The sequence below is a fragment of the Sapajus apella genome, unplaced genomic scaffold, assembly GCF_009761245.1.
Source record: "Sapajus apella isolate SASKATOON/1434 unplaced genomic scaffold, GSC_monkey_1.0 scaffold90, whole genome shotgun sequence".
NCBI lineage: Eukaryota > Metazoa > Chordata > Mammalia > Primates > Cebidae > Sapajus > Sapajus apella.
Window position 1 is genome coordinate 4,984,849 of NW_022437030.1, and position 19,381 is coordinate 5,004,229.

At 41.6% G+C, this 19,381-nt stretch overlaps 1 long non-coding RNA gene across 1 annotated transcript; it reads left to right on the forward strand.

Moving 5' to 3' along the window:
* The first annotated feature begins 1,321 nt into the window (after positions 1 to 1,321).
* Positions 1,322 to 17,494, forward strand: LOC116534929. Its single transcript, XR_004261952.1, has 2 exons — positions 1,322 to 1,443; positions 17,167 to 17,494. It is a non-coding gene; the product is annotated as an uncharacterized LOC116534929 (long non-coding RNA).
* Positions 17,495 to 19,381: the final 1,887 nt, after the last annotated feature.

Genomic DNA, 19,381 nt, shown 5'->3' on the forward strand with positions numbered 1-19,381 from the left:
TATCATGCTCTCATTTTCTGCCATCAACCACAGGGGCCCAGAAGATCCAGGCAGTCCCACAAATATTGAGCTGGAGTCAAGTTTCCCCCCTTTTAGATCATTAGACCTGAACCTGCTATTTTCCTGATGTGCTCTGAACAACCCAAGATTTCATGTCACTGGGTATAACATAGATATAATTTGGCAAAGAAGAGATTTCTAGGAAGTACAATAACGGTCCCCATTATTTATTTTTAAAATCCTATTTAAATAAAGATTGTGCATTTAAAGTTGTATTTGATTGAACAACGGTCCTTTTTTTAAATTTTCCCTGACAAAAGCTATGAATTATTAATTTCTGTCATTGTATTCACTGAACAAATGTAATTGCAAGTAAATGTCTAAAGTTAATGAAAAAATTAAGAAAAAAGGATTGCTTTATAAGAATTAATAAAACATTTCCACAAACCTCTTTGAAATCATGATTATGAAGGCTTGCAACACTTCTTTGAAGCTGCATACCCAGAGCAAAGAGGCTTGAGCTCTGCTCTTTCTGTGGCGTGAAGAATGAAAACATTCCATTACGATTGTACCAGCTGTGGAAATCAACACACACAAGTTTTCTAACCTTAACCCTCCTGTTATGCCAGTTCTATTGTAACAGTTTTTCATCTATTCAGAGCCACCTTTCATTTATGGGAGGTCGCAAGAGCTTTCCCTCTTGTACTTTGTCTGCTATCATAACCATTTAATATTGTTACATTAACATACCACGACAAAAAGCGGTACTTTCACTTCCGAAAGAGAGAAATGACAGAAAAGAAGAAAGAAAAGAAGTGAAAGAAAGAACAGAAATTAAAAACAAAGGTGTATGGAAACATACAGGGATTTGGATCTCTGAATCAAGCTGGCATTTAACCTCAAAGCAGAGAACTGAAATAATTTCAAGCCTCACCCCTCAAACATCCTATAAGTAAGTCTTCACCAAGACCTGGACAAAACCAAAACTAGCCTTCCAACTTCATCTAGTTCCCAACTCACTTGAGCTCACCTTTCCTTCCTCACCCTGTTCCCCACTTCCTCTACTCCTATCCTGTTCGTACAGTAGTAAACACAGGGATACCTGGGTTCTGATTCAAATTCTGTCACACTGGTTTCATGTCCTGGGGCACAGGCAAGTCCCTGCTCCCACTCAGACTCCCATGTAAAAGTAGGGACAACAATACATGACTTTCCTCCCTCATAGGACGAGTGTGAGTGCTGAGGAAAATTATACCCATGTCAACAATGAGATATTAATGTAAACAATTTTTTTTTTGTTATTTCAAATCTTTTGGTCTTTGAGGAAATCCCAGAAGCCATTCAGCAGTGCAGCACGTTAGTTTCTACATAAAAATGGAAGCTGGAAGCCAGTTGTCCTTCCTGGGATCACAGCTACTCCACTTTCCTCAGCATATTCTGCAGGTGAAGTGGAGCCAGGTGACCTAGTCTAACCAATTATCCATTAAACCTCGTATGTAGTTCTCCTGGTTTCTCTCTTTTTTTTATTTCCTAGGAAGATGTAGAGTATGTAGAGTAGAGTATTCCAAGTCTTTGCAGATTACCAAGTCACCAGTTGGGTATTTGAATCACCATATGGAAATCTACCTTCTGAATATATTATATATATATATATATATAATATATATATATATATTAATAGTAGTACTATAATATAAGCAACAAATAGGCCCTTACTGTGTTAAGCCACTGAAATTTGGGGGTGATTGTTACATTAGCTAGCGTAATTTATTCTTGCTAATTCACCAAATTAGACCTATGAGAAGCGTGAGTGCAAATCTATAGTCAATGCATGTCAAAACTAAGTGAGTCATTTTTTTCTGGGGCTATTTCAAAACTATTTTTCTGGGATAATTGGCTTCCAACTTGTACAATATAAAGAGAGGTTTATATTGGGAACGCTCTGTCCTTGTGGAGTAACTGCTGTCATAGAGCAGATTTAACAAGAATTTCTTAATAGGAAACTACCAGGGTGCCACATCCTTGGTCACCTCCTGTAGCCAACACAACCGTATTACCACCAAGAGATGCCTGGGTGGGGTGAGAGTCTATGTGTGGTTTATGATTCTGAGATTTGTGATGCAGAATCTTTTCTTTTCTCTCTAGCATTACCAAAGAAACATCAATGACCAAATAGGGGCAAAAGAGAATCATATTTTGAGAGCTCTCTCATTCTCTCTCTCTCTCTCTTCCCACCCCGCCGCCAGCCCCGACCCTGCCCTGTGTATCCAGCTCCCAGATCTAAAGACTTTTGGAACATAAAAAAGAGATTAAGTAGAAAGGCATATTCCTATAATTTACCCAAATGTGCACATTTCAATCTATGGCTAACAGCAGCTCCAAATTACCGCCAGACTAACACACTATCCTTATTTAAGGGATCCTCTTAACTCTTACCCTGAAGTCTCCATAAATCTGCCTGATATATAGATGTCAGGCATTTTCTGGCAGTTGAAACATGAAACATGACATCAGCTGGGGATTGAGTTACAACTCATAAAGACCATGTTTATTTGCTGGTTCTGTTTAAAAATTTTTCCACTATCATTTTACTCAAATGGCCTCCTATTTTATGAGAAATAAAGTTAGAACTAATGAAGGAAGGTCTTTCTGAGCTCAGCTGGACATGCAGGCTGTGGCCGTCTTCGTTTCAACCAAATATTTAAATTATTTAGAGCCAATTGTAACCTAATGTGTTGACGAAATGGCACTGCAAGCTAATACAGAGACTTCAAACACAAAAATGAGAGGAGGAATCTGAGAATTAAAGAGGAAGAGATGTTAAAAATTAGAAGAAGAAGGCCAAGTTCAAGGAGGCAGCCCAGCGGGGGACCTATGACACTCCCTGCTGTCAGCAGCCCTTGAATCTCAAAGGGAGCTCTGAGCCATTTGAAAGAGCACTCCAGGCACGTGGACCGTGGTGGGGCTGGGTGGGGGGGCTCCCTACTGCATCCCTCTGTGTATTGCCCAGCGGGGGACATTAGAGTCACTGACCAAGGGCTCTGTTTCAAATAGCAGCAGTTGATGTGAGAAGAAATGCCTCTTGTTTAAGGGCTCTGGGAGACAGGAACAGCTATAATAGAAATTAAATTTTTGTAATTAGAAAATCTGGAATTTATACCTTGCGACCAACCCTCATTCAACACCCACCCCTCCAAACCAACAAACAAACTCAGAATATGCATTTAATACTCAGGGTATGTACACTAGGGAACCTTGTGTCTCAAGTCTTTAACTCAAAGTAGATGCTCAGTAAAATGTGTGGAATTAAATTCCACTCATCCAATGAATCTGGTCATATGTGCAATGAGGTACATGCCTGAATCATATTATTTTAGTAGTGCTGGGCAGCCCCTAGCCTCTTTCCGTGCAAATTTCCTTCCAGAAAGTATGCCATTACTATTTTTTAAAAATTATGCCTAGTGTTTTATTTGAGCAGTAATGGAAATTTCCCTTCCTGAGAATATGCTTTCCATAAATTTTACCACAATCGTTGTTCTTTTCTTTCTTTCTTTTTTCTTTCCTTGCTTATGCTTTTTGCTTTATTTGAAGTGTCTGTTGCAGTAAAAAATAATCCTATAAGAGATGTTAAAAGGCATTCTTAGCATCCTGTAGTGAATCGAATGGATTTTCTCCCTGGCTGGATCAATGAAGCATCCTGCTAGCCCTACAGGGCCTGATGCGAGAGGGGGGGCCAAGTTTCAAGAGGGAAAATGAGCACCAACTTCAGGTTTGTCTCAACTGCAGAATGCCTCATGCTGCCTGAGCCACTGGATAACAGGTTTTCCAAGGAGGACATTTCCCACTCGTCATGGAAAACCATCTCCAATATTGGAAGAGATTCCACAGTTATCAGTACAGTATTGTCTCAGCCTTGCTTTGGGATTCTAGCTCAGGGATCAGCAAACCATGGCCTAGCGGCCAAGTCTGTCCGTCTTTATAAGATCCATGAGCTAAGAATAGTTTTGACGTTTTAAAGTGATTAGAAGAAAAGTCAAAAACAGAACAATTTGTGAAAATGATAAGAAATTCAAATTCAGTGTCCATGAATAAAGATTTACTGAAAAATCAGGCATGCTTCTTCATTTACACGTTTTCTACAGTGACTTTGTAGACTCAAGGACAGACCTGAAAACTTGCAAGAGAGACCCTGCAGTCTGTAAAGCCTAAAATATTCACTTTCTGATCCTTTTACAGAAGGTTTGTCAATCCCTGCTCTAATTGGGCATTTCATTGCTTTAGAAAATATGCTTGCTGTGTTGGTCTTGCCTTTGTAAACTTTACTTATTGGTGACATCTTTTAAAGTAAAGCTCATTCTCCAGACTGGGAAATTTTGTGTCTGTGTATGGTAAAATGGCAAAATACATGTAACATGCCGTTTCCTATTTTAAGCATTTTAAGTGTAGAATGCAGTGGCAGTAAGTACATTTACAAAGTTGTGCAATCTTTACCGTTATCCATTTCCAGAACATTATTATTATATCTAACAGAAATTTTACTCCCATTAAACAATAACTCCCTATCCACTTGCCCTCAGCCCCTGATAACTTCTATTCTGCTTTCTGTCTCTATGAATTTGCCTGTTCTAGACACATCAGACCAATAGGAGCATGCATGTGGCCTTTTGTGTTGGCTTCTTTCACTTAGCATCATGCCTTCAAGATTCATTCATATTGTAGCTGGACGAGGACTGTATCCATTGTGTGTCTGTATCATTGGGCGTATGTACACCACTGAGTATTCATTTTTAACCAGGACTGCATGGTGTGGTATATGATTCTTCAGATTCACTCAGCTATACGGTATCCATGTAGGAGCCACAGGCCAAAGCCTCTGTGTTCAAAGGAAAGTGAAGGGCAGGGAAAAAGTCCTCTGTTTCTGGACATACGGACCTCCATCCACCTCTGGATAAAATCAAGTGGTCCAAGCAATTTTTGGTTCATACACTTACTTCTGTGTATGTTTGTAATGTCTTAGGGAGTGTATTAGTCCATTATCACACTGCTATAAAGAACTACCTGAGACTGGGAAATTTATGAAGAAAAGAAGTTAAATTGACTCACAGTTCTGCCTGGCTAAGGAGGCCTCAGGAAGTTTACAATTATGGCAGAAGGCAAAGGGGAAGCAAGGCATATTTTGCCATGGTGGAGCAAGAGGGGGAGAGAGAGAGAGAGAGAGAGAGTAAACGGGAAAGTGCCACACTTCTAAACCATCGGATCTCATGAGAATCACTTACTATGACAAGAACAGCAAGGGAGAAATCCGCCCACATGTTCCAGTCACCTCCCACCAGGCCCCTCCTCTGACATACTGGGATTACAATTTGACATGAGATTTGGGTGGGAACACAGAGCCAAACCATATCAGGGAGCAAACAGGTGATGAAACTTTTAAAGCATTTTTCTAAGTTTAGAGAAAAGCTAGGAATCTTTGAGATAAAATCTTTTTTTTCACAGAGAAATATCTGAGATGTTCCAAATAGAGATGACTCCACCAATTTCCTCCACCTAAACTCTTTGAGTGTATGTAAGAAAATATATCATTCTGCATTTGCAGGGACTATATATACATTGGATATATGATATCAAATTGTACTACTATGAATTAAGATAATCTAAACTAGAAAAGTATTAACCAAAAGCACATTCTTTAAACAATGTCTATTGCGTACATTAGTCCCCATGCTAGGCACAGAAAATATGGATACGTACATGGTATTTTTCATGACATCATCAAGAAACGTTAATTCTAGTACCTCAACTTCCAAACTGCACCAAGGCACCCAGGATGCTTCAGTGAATTCACATGGGAACTGTGTGATGTTTTAACTGTTTGAGGAAAACACAGTAACATTTGTTAGACCCTGCAAACTACTAACTTGAGGTAGTTTTAACTTATTTTTGACATTAGATCACAGTGTACTTTTCTGGGTGATAGTCTATCTTTGTGAAGCTCGGTTTTCAGAGGCTGTGTTAAAAAGTGAGAACCATGTGAAAATCGCTGTGGAACAGGAAACAGTAGTGGTGTCCAGTCTGATGTTAAGACTTGACAAGTTTTGCAGAGCCTAACCATCATGGACACCTCATTAGAAATTGTGAGTATTGGAGAATAAAATAAACAGAATGTTTCTTTTCTTACAAATGTTGTATGATTTTAAGAAATGCCCACTAAATTTTTAGGACATTCATGCTTGTTGAGTGGTTTGAGCCTGACTACTTACTAAAGGGAATTGATGGGTAATTCTTTTGAACTAGAAGCACTGTGAAGAAATTAGTAAGGCACTGAGGGCACTACAAATTGAGAAAGTTGGTGAACCTCTGATCTTGTGAATCAAGCATGCTTCTCCTGTTGAATATGAACACTTTTTAAATTAAACAAAAGCAAAAGACAAAGGGTATATGGTATGTAAACAATGCAGCAACCAGCAATGTCACTGCTGTTATAATTCAAGGGTAATCAATGTGATGCCATCGGCATTAATGACACAGAGTCAATATGCACAAACTTTTAATATAAGCCTAATTATGAGCATCTCTTTGCATGAAACTAAAAATATTGAAAATGTTGACTTTGGGGAGGTGGCCTTGGATCAAAACTCCTGAAGATGTCAATAATCTATTATGATTTTCATTTTGCCGAAATAGTGCTATTATTTCAAAAGGCCTCGAAAATCAATTTGGCATTCAGTATATCTGTGTAATAATGACATTCTAATTAAAAATCCCAATCTGAGTAGTACAAAGGATGATGTTTAATCTCTAATCAATGATCACCAAGCCCAGAAGTTAGAGATGCAATAACCCTTTTTAATGAACTTCACTGCTTTTCTCAGATTTTGTCTGCTTCTCTCCTTTCAATTTTGGAAGTCTTTTCTGTCTGAGAACATATCTGAGGAAGTGGGGACAATTTGGTGAAACAAGCACATGAATTAAAGCGAGTAACATCAAAGAAAAACACCATCAGAGTTATGCGGGTTTCTTTTTAATTGAAATTTATAATTGCTCCTAATTATAGGACATACATTAAATGCTACTTTGAGAGGCTGAGGGCGGGGGTGGAGCCTTGTCCACTCTAGCCCCATGAGCTATAACCTTGACATTTTAATTAGATATTATTTTGAAATATGTAAAAGGGATTTACATACTCATGGCAAGGGTCAGCGGCCAACATCCCGGGAGAGTCTTCTCACATCTCTCTTCCTCTAACACTCTAACACAGGTAATGTCTCCCTGTCAAAGGGCCATTTCACCTCCCTGTCCAAAGGTGAAACACATCATTGTGCAATTTGCCCAAGAAGACAAACTGATACACAGTTTTAAAAATAACCAACTTCTCAAAGGAACAGCAGAAATTCTTAAGAGGGGTGAAAGCAACAAAATATGTCAGCCTTGTATATACACACTCAGGTTTTCTAAGGTTTCCTCTGGGCAAAAATTTTTCTTCTTCATAGCAATCTAGTGTCAGTGGCAGTGGATGAACAGACAAAGGGAAGTGGGTCCAGTTGATTTACGGGCCACACACACCCATCCTACAGATAAAAGGGACATCAGAGGAGAGTCGGGAATCTTCTGTTTGAAAACAATTTCTGGTGCTATATTACTTGACTGTCGGAGGATGATTAAAACAAACCCTTAAGCCCCTTTCTCATGAGATGCCTTGCTTTTTTATGCTTCAATATATTAACAATTTGGGAAAAAAGTAGTAGGAGAGATGGGACAAGCTTATCCTTCAAACTTTGCCATCAGAGGTTAGCTGGGGGTCTGAGGACATGGACTGCATTGCTGATATCCGTCACTTGGAGAAACACACTTATGGAACTTATGGAATTCTTCCAGGAGGGAAGGGACAAGATGGAAAGCCTCATTGTTCTCCATCCAAATTAAACATTATTATAATCTTTCAGAATATTGGGATCTACCCTAAACCCAATAATAGGGAGGAAGAATGAGGGCCCCAGATTAAATTTCGAAGAGGTTTGAAAGAGAGGGCTGGCAGTGAAAGGAAAGCTTTGCCATCCATGAGGCTCTGGACACTACATCCTACCCCACCATCCTGGGCATTGTACCTTGGAAACTCTATAGGAACAAAGATACCTACTTTGAGTATGGATCCTCTGGTGGAATTTGGCAGGAATGCCCTGGTTGCTGGGCTCCACTGTCCATTAAAGGACTTATCACCAAGGTCAGAATCTGAACTAGAGGATGTGGTGGCCATTGGAATGCAAACGTGCCCAGAATCCCTTATCTCAGGCCCAGCAGGCACCCTGTGCGTCAGCCATAGCTGAGCCAGAGAGGGGATTTTTTTTTTCCATCCCACATTAGGTCTAGGGCCCCAGTCAGGGGCACTTGCATTACTGCCTCTTCCAGCCCCAAGGGGGGTCCCCTTAGCTATGTCAGAGCATAGAAAGAGGTCAGGACCAGAAAATTCTTATGGTGTTCATGGGGGTGGGGGGTGACACCAGGAAAGAGAAGGGTAAGCAGGAAATGGGATGGGGTTGCTTCAAGGAGATGTGACTACATTCCTTTGACTCCATCTCAGTGAAGCAGATCAACCCTATTCACCTAAAATCCCAAACCTGAAACTGAGTAGTCGGAGCACTGGGGGAGTGGGGGCAGAGTGAAGACTGCCTTTCGGGGCACCACCATATTCTCCATACTGGTTTGACTCACAGCCCTTTGACAGGGAGACATTACCTGTGTTAGAGGAAGAGAGATGTGAGAAGAACCTCCCGGGATGTTGGCCACTGACCCTTGCCATGACAGCAACCAGAATGCTTTCCCACTTCCTGCCTTCAACTGCTCTTCCCATGCCACCCCACACCCTGCCGCGGGACACTCATTCATCATCACCAAGAACTGCCAATGGATTGCTCCATGCCCTCCAGCACTGGATACTCGTTCTTTGCCATACACTGCTTCCCAGGCTTGCCCTACAAAGCAAGAGAATGCTCCCCTAAAGAGGAGAAAGAGCTCAAAGTGATTGTTGTAAGGGAATGCAGAGGAAACCTCCTACTGTCTCCTCTGTCCTCAACTTTATGGGCCACCTTCTGGTCTCGCATATGGCCATTTCTTTCCATTGAGGATAGAAATGGAAAGTTTCCAGTGGGAAAACACTCCTGGAGAGAGTGCAGAGTAGGGGCACATCCCATAAAAATCCACTTTGTGTCCAGGAGAGCGACTGACTGTATTTCATCCACGCGTCTCAATCTAATTTCCTGTGGATTTCAGATCATCTTTTATTTCCAATTATGCTGCTGTTCACATTATCGATTTGGAGGATACAAATGTTGAATGACAAAAGAGGGAGAAGACGAAGGGGGGGAGGAGAATTCCATTTTGCCTGAAGGATAAGATACTCGAAATGCCACCCTGCACAGCATCTCCGAAGCGTTCATCAACGTGGCAGAGGCTGGCTCAATTATCTTTGTGTCAGATGATTATCTGAGAGCTTAATTTAATCTCCATTATCCTCCCCCGTCATATTTCAATTAAATCTGCTATCAGAGTGTTAACACATCTTTGAAACTGCTATTTCTTCAGTTAATTTTCCACTAAGAGGTGCTGGAGAGTAACAGATGTCATAATTATGCAATTATTAAGTGTATTTGACACTTGCTCTCTCAGGATTTTGTGGTTAGGGTAGGAGCGTTGGAAAATTAACCTGATGACAATATGCTTCCGTTGTGATCCATAGCATCACTGCAGGCTGAGGGACTGTCCTCCCGCTGTTTCCAAGGCTGACACCAAAGAAGATAAAGGATTAACTGATTGTGCGTCAGATTCGTTTCACTTTTGTATGTCTGGTAAATTGCATGAGTTCATTAGGCTGAGCAGAAGTTCAGAAGCAGAAGTTTGGGTTTTTTTTGGACAGAAACCTTCTTCAAGACCTCAAGAAGTACAGCAAGTACATCTCAGGTAATATCATAAAGTTAGCAACTATAAAGTTAAGGGCAGTTAATCTTGACTTTAAAATCTTGGGTTTTAGTTGGGGATTGGATGCCAAAGAATTGTATGACCTTGGTTAAGCCACATCCTCTCTCTGAGCTTTGGATCTATGGGGAATGTGCAGGCTCAAAATTCCATAGTTTACTACTTCTCCCAGCTTTACCATTCCCTGAAAATTATTACAAGCTGTCTATTTTCTCTCTTCCATCAATATCATCTATGCCTATAGCTATTTAAATCCTCAAATTTGTTAAAATCGAAGTCTGAAAAGATGTGTCTATCTTTTGGTCTATAGTACATACTCATTAAGATCAAAAGCTCATCAGGTCTTCAAAGCCTGATTTTGACATTTACTAGCTGTGTGATCTTAGACAAATTGCTTACCCCCTCTGAGCTTCAGTTTCATCCTCTATAAAATGACAATTATAATCTATTTCACAGGATTGTTGAGATGATGAACTAAAATTGTATAAATCATAGTCCATTACTATGTGTCTGTCTGGCTCATGTCTAGAAAAGGAGTTGGAAATGCATAAGGGAAGTTGAAGTGAGGAATGGATATGCAGACTGCATGGGTGTGGATATCCTTGGAAATCTCCTTCTGACATCACATAAGGGTTTCCATAGTATAAAGAACATGGGTGTGTCCTTGCAGGCTTGAGAGGTCATCCAGGTGGAGCTCTTGCTCTTAAGCACAGAGGGAACCTTCTCACACACACTACCTGCTGTTGGAACAGTGGGGCTAGGAACCCAGTTCTCCCTTCCCCTGGTCCAGGGACATTTCTTCACTGTACTTGGCCTCTTAATCCATCTGAATCAGCTTTATGTGAATTCCCGGTCACCAATCTGCCAAATCATTTTCAGATCTTTTTCTGCTCTTCATCAAACACAGGAATTTTCTTCCCCATTACTCCTCCAGTTCTACCCATGTAAGATGAAAGGTAGATAATGGCCACCTACAAGCCAACGGACATGCTTATGGGTGTTGCCTGGAAGTCTTCATTTAAGGGAAATATTTGGAAGCCAAATAGATAAAAAATAGGTCAAAATAAAACTGCTCTGATGAAATCAGGATTATGATATTGGTAGCTCAGTGTGCGTACTTACACCCCTCTGTCCCTGCAGGTTTCTGAGGAAAGCGTGGGTCTTGTAGAGGACATTTGGAAAACAATCATTCCATGTCATAATTTTTGCCTGTAGAGAATTGCATTGTGTGGATGTAGAAAATCCATCTGACTAGTCTCCTTTTGTTGGGCATCTAGGTTGTTTCTGATTTTTCATAAAAAGAGCTGTAAGAAACTGGATATTCTGTTTATGTAAAACTCCCTTTCGTGGGGATAGGAACCTAGACAGATTTCCTGTCTGAAAGGTGTCACTTTCTTTCTCTCAGGGAGGATACTGAAATTGGCCAGAAAGACCTTAGTGTGGACCCCTGTGTTTCTCAGAGGCATGAAATTAAGTAAATTATATGACCATTCTCTGGCATTTAGGTGTTTGGAGACAGTAGCTCAAGTCAAGGAGGGACTTTATTGTATCGACAGTGGTGGATTCCAAGGATGAAGGCTTCAGGTATTGCTGGATCAAGGGGTTAAATGTTATCATCAGGTTTGTTCAAGTGCCTCCTGCTCACATACTGCAGGGAGCAGCCAGGTTTCTTTCACACATCCAGGGAAGGAAGGGAGTTACCAGAACCAGGTTTGGTAACTCTGACAAAAAGAGAGTTTTGTTTAGTTTTTAACCTAATACCTTTCCATCAATCTATTCTCGTAGCCCCCATCTGCTGGATACATCTTATTTTCTCCTACAGATTCATTCTCCACTTTTCTCACCCTTTTAAGAATGGCTTCAGTGGCATCCTTTCTCCTCTGGCTTTTGATTGGACTTAGCCAATGAGAAGCTACCTTCATTTGCTCATGCTACCTTGACAAACTACAGAAAACCAAGTGGCTTCAAACAACAGAAACTTACTGTCCCACAGTTCTGGAGACCAGAAGTCCAAGATCATGGTATCAGCAAGATTACGCTCCCTTTGAAACCTGCAGAGAAATCCCTCCTCTCCTTTTCCAGCTTTTGGTGTTTCTAGCAATCCTTGGCTTGTAGATACCTCACTTCAGTCTCTGCCTCTGTGGTCACATGGCTGTCCTCTCCCTATGCTTCTGTCTCTGCATCTCTCCTCTTTTCATAAGGATATCCATACTGGATGAGGGGCCCGCTTTACTCCAGCATGACTTCTCTTAGCTAATTACATCTGCAACAACCTTATTGCTACATGAGGTCACGTTCTGAGGTCCTGGGGCTTAGAGCTTCAGTATAAGGGCCACATCCCACCCATAACAAAGACATTCGCAGCAGAGAGAGAGGGAATCAGGGAGTGATGGGATATCTATTTCCCCTGGGCTGGGAAAGTCTAGTACATTCCCCACTTCCTCCACCGAAGGCCACACTTGCTGTCGGAAGGCTCCCAGGACAGCTTCTAGGATTCTGGTGGCTTCTTGTCTTTGCCTTCTCAGAGTTAGGGGTGGTGGCAACTCCCTGATTTGCTAACCTTTTTGCTTCAACTTATCGATTTCCCACCATCCAAACTTCTTCAGTTGTCCTGCTTGAATACACCCTCTCCCACATGGCAGAAGGGAGCCCCAAACACAGATGATAGGGGAGCGTGTCTGGAACTCTAATGTATATAAAAATCCCTTGAGGCTATTGTTAACTCATGGAATCTGAGGAAATAGTTCCAGGAAAGAGCAGGGCCGAAGATTCTACATTTGTAACAAGGTGTATTAGTCCATTTTCACATTGCTGATAAAGACATACCTGAGACCCAGAGGAAAAAGAGGTTTAATTGCCTCACAGTTCCACATGGCCGGGGGGGCCTCAGAATTATGATGGGAGGGGAAAGACACTTCTTACATGGAGGTGGCAAGAGTAAATGAGGAGAATGCAAAAGTAGAAACCCCTGATAAAACCATCAGATCTTGTGAAACTTATTTCCTACTCCAAGAACAGTATTGGGGAACATCCCCCATGATTCAAATTATCTCCCGCCAGGTCCCTCCCACCACATGTAGGAATTGTGGGAGTCCAATTCCAGATGAGATTTGAGTGGGGACAGAGAGCCAAACTGTATCACAAGCTTATCGACAGCGATGCTGAGGCTGCAAGATGGACCAGAATGTGGCATCAGGCCACGGCAGGAATGAGCAACAAGAGGAGGAAAAGTCACAGTGCCTACCAAGGGCTGGAGATGAGGAGATGAGCAGGAAAGGGACGTGGCTAAGTCAGAAAATTAAGCCTTTTATCATGTCCACAGCCAGAGGCCTTGCCGGATTGTGACTTAAGACTAGCAGGGTGTTTCACTGAATGGGATCTCTACCACTTCTGGGAAGGGAAGTAAGAAGGGAAGTAAAAAGTCACACTTTTCTGCTTCCTCTAATTTATTTTCACTATAGTCTTATCTGCACATTATTACCTTTTAACAAGGGAAGACACTACCTTAGAAAAGAATGCTCAGACCTTTCCAGCTACCCTGGCCCCACAGACCTCAGAGACAGTGATAGAAGGTCAATCACCAAAGCTGTTTGCAGGCTCAGTGGATGCTCTGGAAAATCTGGGAACCGGGAAGTTTCATCTCCAGGGCACCAGCTCCTCCTCCTCTGTTCTGTGACAGTTGTCATCTACCCCCACTGTCAGTGCAAGTCCCTGCACAGCCTCTTTTGGAAGGGGCCAATTTAGCTGAATCTCACCTCCCTGTGTCTAGAACTGAGTGACTCAAGGTGTTGGCCATAGAATGATGCTCATTCGCTGCTTGCTACCTCTCCATGATGAGGCAAGGCTAGAAATAAAGAGGAAGTACTTAGAAATGTAATCCAGCAAGCTGACCTTACTGAGACATCCAAGTGCTATCACACAAAATACTGCTACTACCACTGCTACTACTAATAATGGTCTTCAGTAAATTAAAAACAAAAGACACAGAGGATTTGAGACGTACCCTCTAGAAGTCCTTATCCCAAGGGAGGGAATCCCAGGTCAGGCAGTCTCTAGTCAGGGGAACCTGTAAGAGGCCAGGGCCTCCATTTCCTCGGCCTCTGGAGTTGGGCTGTGTGGGTGGCAGTCACTCTCTGTGGCCTTCCTGTGAGGACATGCTGAATCAGGGAAGTGGGGTCTCTGTGAATATTACCTGCACTTCAGCCCTCAACTTCCACGGCAGGAGGTCTGCAATTTAGACACAGCAAACGTTGGCAGTAAAAACACTGACCAGAGACAGTTAACAGCAAGCGTTGGCCATGAAAATGCAGACGTTCCTTTGGTGGACCTTTCCACTACAAGACCAAAGACAAGTCTAGTTCACCAGCCCTACACACATGGAATTCCAATGTGTGTCCACTGAGACTCCACTGCAGAACCCTTTTCTGCTTTCCCAGTTTTCTTTCTTTCCTTCCTTTGCCCTTTTCCCTCTTTTCAGCCCTTCAGCCTTTTATTTTTCACAATGCAATCTAGTGAAAGACTGCCCCATGGAAGGTTTCATATACAAGAAATTACTATTTTTATGCACTCTCCCTTAGGGTACGCTCAAGCACAATCCATACTTTTGTGGGCATTTTTTTCCTATAATATGTTTGTAGCCGGAATGTGGAACCAGCACTGAGAAAATTAAACAGAACAAGAGAAGGCATGTGCCCCACAATTAAAGGAAACACTCCAAGTAGCAATGGGAACCCAACAGGACAGTGTGCTGTGCCAAGCGAAAAATGTGCAGCTGGAAAATCTGCCAAGTGTCCCTGATTTGTAAAGATTTTTTTTCCATATTTAGGTAAATTAATGTAATTATTTAATGCCTCCTGCAATGGTAATAGGATTGTGCTTGGGCCCTTTCAACATATGGTGCTGGCACCAGAATCCTCTTTGAGAGAGGAAAAAGGTGGGGGCAGAGCAAGGCCCAGATCACATTTGCTGGGTTTCATGTTGGAGGTCTGCCTGGCCCTCAGCCAGCATGAGAGGACTGGGGCAATTGATTAAGGTCCCTTTACAAGTTGGTGGGTACAGCAGGCACAAATGCCACCTACTGCCATGATTTATGCTCCTTCCCCAATAACCCTGCACACTCCTTTGGGAAGCCTGGACTTTGAATTTGGAATCCACCTGTGTGCAGCCTCTTTCTTCCCTAGGACTTCCAAAAGTTACTGAATGAAGAGGAGGCTGAGTTTCTTTGCTTTCTCTTAAGCCACCCCGTTTCCAAGGACACCACCATTTTTAGTTCCCTGATTTGAGTGCAGGGATGTCTAGGAGAATTGTACAGATTGTCCCATACTCAAAAATTTTGTGTTGAAAACCATACATAGCAGACGGAAAACCCACTTAAATCCAAAATTTGGATGAATTCTTTTGAATATAGCCTCTAACAACAGAGGCCCATGAGGATACAGGCCACATACATTGCCCAAAAGACAACAGTATAAACAGTAACATTTAATTTTAAAAAATTAGAATATTTAGTTTATGCACGCAAAGAGTGTAAGATGTATTGCCTGTTTTGCACAATGTTTATAACCTCAGAAAGGAGATGAGATAATAAATGATATAATTCTGCTAGGCATCCCTGTACATAGGTCAGGGAACTAAAAATGGTTACAACCTTGCAAACAGGGTGGCCTAAGAGAAAGCAAAGAAACTCAGCCTTTCCTCTCCCAGGAAGTTTTCAAAGTCCTAAGAAAGAGGTTGCAGGCAGGTCGGTTGCAAATGCAAAGACCATGCTTCCCAAAGGAGCGTGCAGCATTATTGGGGAAGGAGTGTTTTTCTCATAAAACAATCATAAACAAAGGAAGACAACGAATGGGGTAGTGTGGACCCTTGTCTCCATGCTATAGAAAGTTCAGGGAAATAAATGATTGCATGCCACAGTTGAAACTGCCTTAGAGGACTGCGTAGGACTTGCTTCCTCAGATAGAAGGGAAAGATCCATTTCAGGTAGTTTATACAAAGTTCGGGAAGCAGGAATAAAAATGATGTGGTTAGGGTTTTATGAGGAGTGGAGTAAAGAGTACCTTCAGGGTAGGAGGGGAAAATGAGATTGGATAAGCAACCTTGGAGAGCTGTAAAAGCAAGTTTTCTATGGATTGAAAAAAAAAAAAAGCTGTTGGCCATGTGTGGTGACTCACGCCTGTAATCCCAGCACTTGGGGAGGCCAAGGTGGGTGGATCACTTGAGGTCAGGAGTTCGAGACCAGCCTGACCAACATGGTAAAACCCCATCTCTACTAAATACAAAAAAAATTAGGCAGGGGTGGTGGCACATGCCTGTAATCTCAGCTACTCAGGAGGCTGAGGCAGGAGAATCACTTGAACCCAGGAGGCGGAGGTTGCAGTGAGTCGAGATAGCACCATTGCACTCCAGTCTGAGCAACAAGAGCAAAACTCCCTCTCAAAGAACAACAAAAAAAAAGCTGTTACATGCTCCAAGATCTCTAAACTCTCATTTTTCTGTGACAGTTAACTTTCAACTCACAATGCCATCATCCTTCTTCCAGGATAATTTCTATTTCCCCTCTAGGGATCAGTCAAGGAATTGATGCTTCTGTGAGTCTCACAGTGGTTGAAGGAATGGCCCCCAGTGGACATCCTCAGCTTCCTACCTTCTTATGTTGATGAGAATAGCCTAGGCTGGAAGTCAGCATCTGAATCAGAGGGCCCTAAAGTCATGAGAAGTGACCAAGTGGCCAGTTCCATGTGGGATTGTTCCATGTTTATCTCAGATGCCATGGCAGTTTGTAGCCAGAAGAGCTGGACTGCGGTATATATGGAAATTGGCTCTGAACTGATAGCTGCATTTTTCAAAGTGTAAATCCAAAACCTAGGTTAAGGCACTGAGAGAACCCTTCCAGAGTCTTGGGGGCCCATCAAAGACTTTCCAATTCTTGAATTTAGACCACTTCTTCATTATTTCCAGACACATTCAAAATTGCACATACTTCTAGAAGTGGGGTTCAGTGTTTTCTTCCGATGTGACATCCTTTCCACAACTTTGTTCATAACAGTCTGATAAATTAATGTAATTATTTGATGCTTCTTGCAATGGTAACTGGATTGTGCTTAGATAGACCCTTTCAGCATATGGTACTCTTTGGGGTAAGGAAAAGCAGGGACATATCAAGGCTCAGATCAAATTTGCTTGTTTTCCTTCCACCAGGAAAACAAAGAAAAAAGGACTGTACTTCAAAAAATGCCAAACATGAGAGCGTGTGATGAAATATCTATCTGCACTGTGGAAGCCTGACATTTTGATGCACTGAGACCTAGGGGCCAGTAGGTGCCTAGCCAATATGTATTCATCGAATATGAGCTGAATGAGTAAATGAATGAAATTGTAAAAGTCCTGGATTCTGAACCTGAGCTTGTCTTTAACACGCTGTATTGTTGTCAAGTCACATCTCCTCTGGGATTCTCTCTTCATTTGCTAAATGGGTATATTTCTTTTTTTTTTTTTTCACTTAAATAAATAAAATAATCAAATAAGATTATGGATGCAAGAATCCAGCTACTGCAGTTGGTGCTTTACAAAGGAAAAGGATGACCATCAGTACTGCTGTGTACATATATTCTTGGAGGAGTCCAGTTAAACAGTCTGACTAGCTATGGCATTCAAGACACCACCCAAACAACAGAGGGGTTTCCCCATCATGTCTTCTGACACTGGATCTCAAAGCAGGTGTGAACAGTTTTGATTGCTTTTTCTGTATAGGCAAGATAATGTAAAGTGTGAGAGATCATCAATGACTAAAGACCTTTCATTCTAGGAAGGCTCCCTCAAGTCCATTAGGAGTCTTAACACCTGAATTTTATTATTCTGATAATTATCAGTTTCCATGATTTTAGCAGTTCTCTGACCCAAGGAAGGCTGAAAATATATCAGAATAAGATCTTTGTAGAACACCTATCCACTCATTTATTAACTAATTCACTCATTCAGTGACATTTTTGAGCTGTTGCTCTGTTTTGATGATATGCTCCATGATAGATTTTTTAAACACCAGTCTCAATAAACTTACAGTTGTGTTGGAATAGATATTATTTTAAGTTACATCTTCATGGAACTCGTAATAAATTGGTATTATTTGCAATGTTAAGAAGGATTCTGAGGTCACAGAAAGAATGACAAAAATGTTATAATCTACACACAGTATTTCCAGTGGGTATAGTAGGGGAAAGCAACCATATATTTCCTACACATAAATGAATGTAAAAAGAAGGCAATGTTCTTCAATCTTAGGACTTAATGTTACTGTATTGATATAATACCAGCTGCTCTCAAAATAATCCCCAAAATATAATGGCATAAACATAATAGAAGTTTACTTTACACTCACATAAAGTCTGAACTGGATCTTCCTCACTGGTCATTAGCTCGTCTCCAGGTGGTGATCCAGGGATTCAGGTTTCTTTTATTTTGTGGCTCTGTGATCTTTAACATGCAATTTCTAGGTGATTGTGTTCTTCTGTAGGAAGCTAGCAGAAGAAAAAAGGAGGGGGATTGCAGGCACCCCTGCTTCTCAAGTTCTTTGGTCAGAAAGAGTCACCCAGTACTTTTGCGCACATTCCGATAGTGACGTTCCACAGCCCCATATGGGTGCAGGAAGACAGGGAAACACAGCCCTGGCTGGGAAGCAGTTTCCTAGCAACCAGACAGTAACTTTGGTGAAGAGGAAGCCATCTCTTCACAGTATCCTGATTTCTCCCAATCATGCTTGCTTGAGCTCATTTTTGTCTTTTCTTCAATGAACTTGAACCTGACACCCTTTATCCAGTCTAAATCCCTGTGTATAGAGACTGTTCTCATTCAGCTTCTAAGACAATCACTTCTAATTCCCTTCTGACTTGCTATGGAGCAAAACTAAGAGATAGATCACACCTCTTCATGTTCAGGGCTCTGCCAGGTGTTGTCAGGCAGGGGCTGTTTAAGGAAAAATACCCAGTGGAATAGACAACCATGAAGCTCCCTGTGACTTGGCCCCAGGGAGAATGCAAGGACCTGAGCCTCTCTTCCTTAAGCCCTTTACTGCGACTGGACCTTTACAACTCAATGTTTGAAGCTGTGGGACTGCTTAAATAAACATGCTATTCTAACAGTGCCTAGCAGCCCAATATACAATTAATTTTACTGTATCTTGCAAGCCATATAGAGCCTTTATTGCAGAGGACAGCATCAGATCTTTGTATAAATACTAGCAGATAATTTTATATAATTTCATTGTGGTTAAGTGGTGTTTTTTTCTTTCTTTTTAATTTAACCCCTGTGATTGCTAATTATGAGGCTCCTCCTGATTTCTTCATCACCCTGTCCCATGAAGCATAAAGGAGAATCACTGAGTGACCGAGTCATCCCCACTGATTCCTCTGGAGTGTCT